This window comes from Gossypium raimondii, chromosome 3, assembly GCF_025698545.1.
Source record: "Gossypium raimondii isolate GPD5lz chromosome 3, ASM2569854v1, whole genome shotgun sequence".
NCBI lineage: Eukaryota > Viridiplantae > Streptophyta > Magnoliopsida > Malvales > Malvaceae > Gossypium > Gossypium raimondii.
This window is the reverse complement of record NC_068567.1, coordinates 18981058-18989700: the sequence shown is the minus strand read 5'-3', so window position 1 is coordinate 18989700 and position 8643 is coordinate 18981058. Positions and strand designations below refer to the sequence as shown.

At 31.1% G+C, this 8643-nt stretch overlaps 1 long non-coding RNA gene across 1 annotated transcript; it reads left to right on the top strand.

Moving 5' to 3' along the window:
• The first annotated feature begins 260 nt into the window (after positions 1 to 260).
• On the top strand, positions 261 to 8392 carry LOC105793788 (uncharacterized). The gene is made up of 7 exons (XR_001133575.2): positions 261 to 508; positions 6563 to 6703; positions 6792 to 7036; positions 7118 to 7318; positions 7399 to 7491; positions 7566 to 7667; positions 7822 to 8392. It is a non-coding gene; the product is annotated as an uncharacterized LOC105793788 (long non-coding RNA).
• The last annotated feature ends 251 nt before the right edge of the window (positions 8393 to 8643 follow it).

Below are 8643 nucleotides of genomic sequence, written 5' to 3'. Positions count from 1 at the left end.
AAGGAATTTTATTTTAATAAAAACGGCACCGTTTGATAGGATTTGTTAGTAGCGTTTTTGGTGAAACGCCGCAATATATCGGGCTATAACGGCGCTATACTAAAAATGCCGCAAAAAGTTATTCTATTTTTATCAAAACAGCGCCTTTCTATTTGCTTCTTTAGTGGCGTTTCTGATAAAAGCCGTAAAATGTTATTTTATTTTAATCAACACGTCACCATGTTTGTAGGTTTTTTAGTGGCGTTTTAAGTTAAAAACCGCAATATGTAGGGATTTAGCAGCGCTAGTGGATAAACGCCGCAGAGGTTGATTTCTTTTAGGCAAAACTATTTTCCCCCTTTTTCCCAAGCCTGAAATCGTCGTTCATTTCCCCGAAATTTGCAGCCCAACTATTTTCCCCAACCTTTTAGATTTTTTTCTTTTTTCCCCCCGAAATCCCTAAGTTCCACCCAAAATCAGCAGCCCAACTATTTTCCCCAAATCGGCAGCCTTGAAATCGATATTGAAGGTTTGTTCTCGTGCCTTGAAATCTAGGGTTTTCAGTTTCTACCAGGTCGAATTGGAAAGGCTTTGGTAGAGTTAGATTCGTGATTATTTTCGTTTTTTTTTTCACATATTATCTTTGAATTTTATTATATAATTAAGTTTCTTTGTTGTTTTTTTTTTCACTCTGCAATTGTAATTTTCTATTTTTTTGACATGGGATTTAACAGAAAGCTAGGATTTTCAATTAGTTTTACAATTTAATTTTCTATCGTATAGTTGTGAGTTAGAAATTAATTTCCAGTTTGATGCCATCGAGTGCGGTATCAATTTAGGGGTTCTTTTAATTTTTTTTGTTCTTCCCGGCCGTTGATTTTTGTAGTCATATTTAGTTGAGAAATAGCCATTGAAGTGACAGATGCTAGTAGTTTCAGTGTATTTTTCAATCTAATTTGTTTTGGGAATGTGATCAATGTAGCTATTTTATTATCAATAAGGTCAATTCTTAGATTAAAGCGTAGTGCTCAAATCGATTCTCATTATGCTCAATTAGATACATTAGAACAGCTTCAGGAAATCATTTGACAGCATAACCTGATTCAGCTTTTTTTTACTCAGTTTTGTTCCTTCTTTCTTGATAATCTGTGTTGCATATAGGTTTGAGTTGTTAACAAAAGCAATATATTTTGTTCTGGTTTGGAGATTTTTCCTTTAAAATCCTTTTGTTTTCTGGGTTTTTCTTGTAATCATTAATTGTGTGTTAGTACCTGTATTAAAAATGAAGCAATCTGTCCATTAACAAGGAATTTGTGTTCAACTATCTGATATGATATAACCCTTGTAAAGAACTTTTATTTGTTGAACAATAATATGGAGGTTTGAACCATAATTTACTTCTGTTATTTTTAGAGAATTTCTATTGCATTTCCATGTTCTCTTCACTTTGATGGTTTGAACCATAATTTACTCTTTTTTCCAAAAGTTTGTTAACAGTGAAACTATGTTTGACTTGATTTTATACTTTTATCTTTTATTCGTACTTCTGTTTTTTTTCTAGAAGTTTGTTTGAATTAGAGCAAATTTAAGGTATTTATTCCTATGTTTCCTAAATAGTTTTCTTAAAGAACATCTCCAATTGTTTAAATTTTTGTATGGTTATATTTTAGCTTTATATTTTAATTATTATTTTGAGTTTTAAAAGGAGTTTTAATTATCATTTTAGCTTTATACATCATCTTAGCATAAAACTTCAGCTTTATATTTTAATTATCATTTTAGCTTTATATGTTTTTGGCTCAATTTGCACGTAAATTTGCAACTTATTACATAATTTGAGGTTTAAATTATGATTGTGACTTCTCCACGTATTATTTACCCAAGTAAAAACATATACACAAATTATTAAATTTGGTATTCAAATTCTTAAATTACTTTATATATTTGATTAATTGAATAAATTATGTTTGATTAGTTTATTCGGTTTAATGTGAATAAATTATCGATTATCGATTAAATTGAATAAATTATGTTTGATTAGTTTATTTGATTTTATGTCAATAAATTATCAATTTTTATGTAATTTAATAAATTATCGATTTTATATTTGATTAATTGATTTAATTTAGTTTGATGTTAATGATTAAGAATCTTTTACATACAAATAAATGATCGATTTATCATATATAGGTTATTAAATATATGCCAAATATATTTATTTTGTAATGCAAACTCAAAGTTTTATTTTTTTAAATTTTACTTATTTTGATCAATATAGACAAATTAATTATATATTGTAATGCCAACTAGAGGTGCTCATGGGCCGGGCGGCCTGGCCCGGCCCGATCGAAATATGGGAGGGTTTGGGTAAAAATATAGGCCCGAAATATGGGCTTGGGCAAAAAAATAAGGCCCGATTAAAAAAGCGGGCAGACCTCGGCACCACTTTTTGGCGGGCACTGGCTGGCCCTACCCTACTTTGAATATAATAAATATTTTTATTTTTTTATTTTTTTAATTTTAAAATACTTTTAAAATACTTTTTTTAAATTTTTAATTTTTTTAAATACTTTTTTAATTTTAAAATATTTTTAAAATACCTTTTTTAATTTTTGTTTTAATTTTTAAAATAAAATTTTGATATTTATTTAAAAAACGGGCCGGGCTGGGCCCGGGCTTATGAATTTTTTTCGGGCCAGGCCTGGGCAAAATTCTAGGCCCATATTTCGGGCCCGGCCCATGAGCACCTCTAATGCCAACTCAAAGGCTTATTTTTTTTAATTTAACTTATTTTGATAAATATAGACAAATTAATTGTATCTTGTAATGCCAACTCAAAGTCTTATTTTTTTTTATATTTTACTTATTTTGATAAATATAGATAAATTAACTATATTTCAATTTCTTCCCCACTAATACAAGGAAAGCAAAATTGAGTTTACTCAATCATATAAAATAAGATAAAATATATCATCACAAGATTATTAATAAAAGCTACAAAATGATCTTTGAATTATTCGAAATTAAAACTTCTATTTTAAATGAATATATAATTTACGTAACTCATATAATTTACATTAACTCACATAACTTACATAACTTAATAACCATATCATAACTTACATAATTTACATACCTTTAAAGAATTAAAAAAACTTTGGATCTTAACTTAATAACTTTTATATATATATATATATATATATATATATATATATATATATATATCGATAATAACTTAAATAACTCACATACATACATAACTTATTAACTTATATATATCATACCATAACTTACAAAACAACACATAACTTACATAACTTACAAAATGCATAAATATATATCATATCATAACTTACATAACTCACATACATACATAACTTAATAACTTATATATATCATTTCATAACTCACATAACTTAATAACTTATATATATCATACCATAACACAAAACAAATACATAACTTACATAACTTACATAACTCACATACATACATAAAATTCTTAAATTACTTATATATATCATATGATAACTCACATAACTTACATAACTTAATAACTTATACATATATATCATATCATAACTTACGAAACTCACATAACTTACATAACTTACATAATACATAAATATATATCATATCATAGCTTACATAACTTAATCATACTTATAACTTACATAAATATATATAATATCATAACTTACATAACTTACATAACTTAATTATACTTATCCTTAAACCCTAAACCTGTGTAATTTATTGTTAACTTTAGACTTCAAGAACTACGAAATAGACCGATCCTGGATGAATTTGTCGACGGTAAGCAACAACTATTGAAATGGAGTACAAACTTTTCTAAATTTTGCATTTCAAAATGCAAGCCAAGAGAATATGATTCTTTGCCCGTGTAAGAAGTTTGACGACATCAATTGGCATTATCGTGAAGTTCTCTACGAGCATCTAATTGTTGATGGGTTTATTCGGGGTTATAAAAAATAGATTTTCCATGGAGACCTAGTACTTCCTCTTCAACGATGGATGTATCTTATCCTCGTATTACTTACCATCGGTTTTAGAAAAGATGACATGGAAGGTATGCTGCGGGATGCATTTAATATGCGCAATCATGGTTTCCAATCGTTTCCACCTGACTTTGTGGCATTCGATGATTGTAATCTCGGTGGAAATGCTTTTACCAAAACGGGAAGAAGTATACCTCATGAAGAGTCGAATGGAGAAGCGGGGAAGTTCTACACGTTACTTAATGAAATGAATGAATAACTTTATGAGGGATCAAAATTTTCAAAAATGTCATTCTGTATTCGTCTTTTTCAGTTAAAATGTTTGGGAGGGTGGACCGGAAACTCTTTGACAATGCTGTTAGAGTTTTTGAGAGATATGTTTCTGTTTACAAAAATCCCTCATTCATGCAAAGATATGAAGAAATTGATAAAAGGTTTAGGCCTTGGGTACAACAAAACTCATAGTTGCCCAAATGACTGCATGTTGTATTGGGGTGATCGGAAAAACCAACAGTGTTGTCATGTATGCGGCCAATCCCGTTGGATGAATAGAAACACAGAAGATGGAAATGACGATGAAAATGATGCACAGTCAAGGAAGAAGCCAATTAAGATTTTGCGATATTTTCTGCTAATACCAAGGCTTCAAAGGCTTTTCATGTCGTCAAAGACAGCCGAGTCTATGACGTGGCACCATGATGGACGAACCAATGATGGATTATTAAGGCATCCGGCGGATTCTTTAGCTTGAAATCATTTGACAATAAATTTCCAAGCTTTGCAAGCGATCCTAGGAGTGTGAGGCTTGGGCTAACATCTAATGGATTTAATCCTTACAAAATCATGAGCACTACGTACAGTACTTGGCCTGTAGTGCTTGTTCCTTACAATTTGCCTCCATGGATTTGCATGAAGCAATCTTCCTTTATCTTATCTATCATTATCCCTGGAGAGAAAGGTCCCGGAAATGATATTGACATTTATTTGTAGCCACTTATTGAAGAGTTAAAACAATTATGGGCTGGTGTTGAGACATATGATGTACTGAGAAAGGAGAACTTTAATTTACGTGCAGCTTTGATGTGGACTATTAATGACTTCCCGGCTTATGCTAATTTATCTGGTTGGAGTACCAAGGGAAGTTATGCTTGTCCTTATTGTGCTGCGCAAACATGTTCACAATGGTTATATAATGGGAAGAAGTTCCCTTACATGGGGCATCGTCGGTTGTTATCGGGAAATCATAGATTTAGATTTCAGAGTACTCTATTTGACGGTAATGAAGAGTTCAGAGAAACTCTTCGCAGATCGGTGGATCTGAAATCTTATTTATGTTGAAAGATATGAATTTCAGTTATGGGAAGATGAATCAACCGCCCAACACACAAAGAAATATAAGATTAAAGGATGAATCTGATGATGAATCTGTTGAATAAGATGATCCTAATGAGGCGGACTTATGGAAAAAAAGAAGTATTTTTTTAGTTGTCTTATTGGGAGCATCAGATTTTACGACACAATCTTAATGTCATGCACATTGAGAAAAATGTTTGCAAGAACATCATTGGGACAATTTTGAATGTCGATGCAAAATCGAAAGACAATATTCAAAGTTGACTTGATTACAACATCGAGAGATTAATAAGTTATTCACAGAATCTTTTCATGAATGGCTAAGCCAAACGGTATGCAATTGAAGCTTTCATTAACAAATAATAATGTTTTCTCATAACATTTATAATTACTCAATTTACTTTTGATTCAATGGGTTTGGAGTGGGAAAGACGTCAATGACGAAGTTAAATGACTTTCCCAAGGTTCGAATCGAGTAGGAAAAATATATAGTGCCTTCCTTATCAATGGATTCAGATTTCATACAAAATATCAGAAGAGATTGAGGAGAACTCAAAATTGTGGAATAGTTGTTAATTTTTTAATTACAAGTTATGCTAGTGCTAGGGACAGTAATCCTGTTGAGGGAAATGTGGAGTATTACAGACTTCTTACTGACATAATTGAGTTGGATTACTATGGCAAATGGAAAGTTGTCTTATTTTGATGTGATTGGGCTGATATTAATACTACTCGCGGAATTAAACAAGATCAATTTAGTTTTACAATGGTGAACTTCTCTCGATTGATTCACATTGGACAACAATTGATAGATGAGTCGTATTTATTTTTTTCTCATGTGAAGTAAGTTTTTTACTCAAAAGATCTAACTGATGAGGGTTGGTACGTTGTACTCCGTAACATCCCTAGAGACTTGTTTGACATGGGCAATGGAAGTAGAGATGACATTGACGACAGATCATAAGCTTTGCCTTTTCCAGAACAAAACTTAAACGAAAATATCCCTAGTACTAGTACACAATTTCAATGGGTTCGCTAGGATGTGGATGAAGATATTTATGAATTGTGATGTAGTAAGATTTTACGATTTTTTAATTATATGTAATATCATAATTTAAATCTTGGTCTTATTAAATATTTCAACTATTTTATATGTATTGTTATTGTTGTAATTAGTTACTAAATTTTCAACTATTTTATTTGTATTGCAGATAAAATGCCTAAAAGAAGATTGCGAGATCTAAGTATTGTTCAAAATACTCCAAACTCGGAAGAAACAATTAGTGAATAACAAACTGCTATTGGATCTTCGAATGTTCCGAATACACCTGACGAACCTACAGAACTTCAAAGTAATGTTAAATTTAATTTGCATGCGTGTTGACTTTTATTATTGATTCCCTTTTTCAAATTCTTATATTATAATATATCATTTTTCAGCTGAAAGTGGTGGGATGCGCAGAGGTCGAGGATGTACGCTACTTAAAGATTTATACGAGTTAGATCCTGTCGAGTGTGTCAAAATATGTAGAAATATTTTTGGTCAGCCTGTTGGATCAGAAGCTCGACTTTTAGCAGGATATTTGGGCATTATAGCACGAAATGCCAATATGTTGCCTATCAACTACGAGTCATGACATCAAATGCCTGATAGTAACAAAAATCAAGCTCTCGATAATATTAAGGTAACATAACATTAATGTAATTTATAATACTTTGGTTTAAGTTTCATTTATATTTACTTTCTAAACTTGTGTTTTTTGTAGGCGAGGTTTGCTTTAGAGGTCTCGGATAATTATGTCAAGAAGGCATTAGGAAAAAGATGGAGAGACCATAAAAATACTTTAAAGAAAGAATATTTTAAGACAAAAACAATCCTCGAAGAGAAATTGCGAAATGTTCCACCGGGAATGCTGAGGTACCAATGGGAAGATTTGGTTAGATTTTGGAATTCAAAGAAAGGAGAGGTATTACATACTTCCAAACTCTTATAATTTTTTCGGTTTATCGTATTTACTATATACGTAAAAATAATTTCATAATGTAGGATCGTGAACGAGTTGGAAAAAGTAGCAGGCAAAAATAGAAATTCACTCACACAGCTAGGTCGAAAAGTTTTGCTTGTGTACTTGAGGCCGAGGTATTTTGAATTTATTAATAGTGTCAAATATTTATTACTTTCTATTAAATAATATTTTTACTACTATATTGTAGGAACTGTCGTCTGGTCAAAAAGTTGGACGCCTTCAACTTTTTGACATTACACATAGGAAGAAAGATGGATCTCTTATGACTTCTGAAGCTGCAGAAATTATGGTATGTTTAGTTAATAAAATTTAAATTATTTTAAATATTTATAGTGTTTAATTATAATGGTTTAATTCGTCGTTTGTAATGCAAATAATATTAAGTTATGTTGCATTTGTTTTTATTATATATTTCGTTTCTAACTCTTTGATTAATTTATTAGGAGAAACTAAAGGATAAAAAGGTGGAGTATGAAGCGATTGCCTCGATTGATAGTTTTGTTAATGTTGACGAAATTGATAATCAGATTATTATTGAAGTTTTGGGTCTTGAAAGGTATGGTCGGGTTCGATTTCAAAGATTTTTTGTTAACCCAACCCAATATTTTAGATCCAGCTCGCAGTAAAACATGTCTTCGGGGAGTCAGGCTCAAGTTGAAGTTCAGAGGTTAAGAGACCAGATGGCTTAGATGCAAGCGAGCACAGTTGAGTGAATTACTCAACTTAAAGCGGAGGCAGCATCGAGAGAAGCTGAAGTTTAAAGAAAATATGAAGAACTCCAGCTACAACTTAAAGCAGAGGCAACAGTGAGGGAAGCAGAGCAGAGCAGAAAGTACGACGCACTCCAAAAATAGCTTCAGAATATGATGAAGATGTTTCAGCAGTCGCAAAATCCGCCATCTTAGACTATTGTATGAATAATTTTAACATTTTAATTTTTAACATTATTGTAAGAATAATTTGAATTATACTTCATTTATCATTTTATATGATATATCTTTCGTTGAATTTGAAGTATCATTTAGATTTGTTGTTTTTGGTTGGTTTCCATGCTACAGGAAAGGTTGCATATGGATGAAAATTGGATTTTAGAAATATACCAAAGTTAGTGGCGTTTTTAGTAAAACGCCGTTAAAGAACAGTACTTTTAGCGGTGTTTATGAAAAAAGTGCTGCTAAAGGTCATGTTCTTTAGTGGTGTTTGTTATAAAAGCGCCGCTAAAGAACATGACCTTTAGCGGCGTTTGATATAAAAGCGCTGCTAAA